This window comes from Octopus sinensis, linkage group LG3 (assembly GCF_006345805.1).
Source record: "Octopus sinensis linkage group LG3, ASM634580v1, whole genome shotgun sequence".
NCBI classification, from domain to species: Eukaryota; Metazoa; Mollusca; class Cephalopoda; order Octopoda; family Octopodidae; genus Octopus; species Octopus sinensis.
Window position 1 is genome coordinate 11,905,367 of NC_042999.1, and position 1,886 is coordinate 11,907,252.

Consider the following 1,886-nt stretch of genomic DNA (forward strand, 5'->3'; position numbering starts at 1 on the left):
AGTTTGGATTTATTCCCTAATATTTATTATTATATTATATATATATATATATATATATATATTATATATATATATATATATATATATATATATATATATATATAAATGTATATATATATGTATATATATGTATATGTAATATATATATATACAATTTTATTATGAGGTCCAGATGACTTCAGATATGTTTGATAATAAGCAACATGGCGTTGTATTGGACAAGAGGATAAGTTATTAAATGACCAACTCAAAGACCGAGACTTTAATCTTACTGCAGGCGTTTCAGTAAGGCATTTTATTTAACTCCACGAGATTTACTAAAAAATATGTTAGTTACCTTGCGATGGATCAACATCTTATTTCAAACAAGTTTTTTTCTTTCTTTTTTTTTGTGTTATAGAAAATGTAGTCGTGTTTGGTTCGTGAAAAATTTACCTCAGTTCATGGCCAAATACATTTGGTCAATGTCAATATTTTCTTTCAGTTCCTCTCAACTCCTCAAGCCCCGTGTTTAGTCTAAACCGACTGGAACTTTCTCATGAATAATGAATGAATAACAATTAATTAATTGCCCGGTAATTTTTTTATAGAGTTTTTCTTTCATTCTATTATTTACTAAAAATAATTAATCCTTGTGTTATTTCTTTACAATGCTGTAGTTATTCTTCCATAACACACACACAAACACACACACATATACATACATTATACACATAGGCATACAAGCGCACTCACACACACACAAACACACAGAGACAAATTCTCAGACTCACATATACACACGCATGAGCACACACGCATGCATACTACGCACACATACTGCAAGCATATTACGCACACGTACACTCAAATACACGAAAAAACAAACACAAGCACACACACACACACGCACACGCACTCGCACACACACGCATGCACACGCACACACACATTCTGATCCGTCTGTCTATGGCGTTGCACTTGTACAAGAGCAAAGTTTGCACTCGAGTTTTTTTTAAATTTGTGTGAGAAAACTAAACAACAACAACAACAACAAAAAAGTTTTTTTTTTTTTCTTGCCAGATAATAAAATAAAATATAAATAGCCTGAAAGTGATGAGAGTTGGGAGGCGGTGCAATAAAGAAAACAACCAAACTTTACAGCCTCCACCGTTTACTGTTCCCCAGGCAAAGCCTCGCCGCAGTCGTCGACTCTCTTCATTCTGTGACTAGCAGCCAGGATTTATCTTCAGCAATAATTCTTGTTTTTGTCTACCGAGAAATTTCTCGATAAAAATTGGTCGACTACGAAAAACTAAAACGGATTATACTATATCTTTATTATTTGTGTGTGTGTGTGTGTGTGTGTGTGTGTTGTGTGTGTGTGTGTGTTGTATGTGTGTGTGTGTATGTGTGTGTGTGTGTATGTGCGCGCGTGCATGTGCGTGATTGTGCACATTTGTGCATTTAGGTGCTATAGTGTGTGTTCTCTTTTAAATGTAAAATATACACGTTAATACATGATTCACATGCGCGAGGAAGCACACATGCATAAACGTATGCACACACAAACACGTAAGATATATATATATATATATATATATATATATTATATAATATATATTATAATCCAAATGAGAATGGAAAGAGTATTTAGCCCATCTTTTAATGACCAGCCATTAAGGATGTGCTAAATTCCGTCTTCTTATTTAGATCATATTTTACTCTTCGCAAGACCTACACATAGGATTTACCGGCGTAAGACCTGCACTTTCTATACCAGCAGAATTTCGATCTTTCTTGAGACTCAATTCAAGACTGTACGTAGCCTTTCGTTCGGATTGAGTGCTGCATTAGAAATACAACATTACAAATACATAATCGAAACCCAGTTTTGATTGCAACTG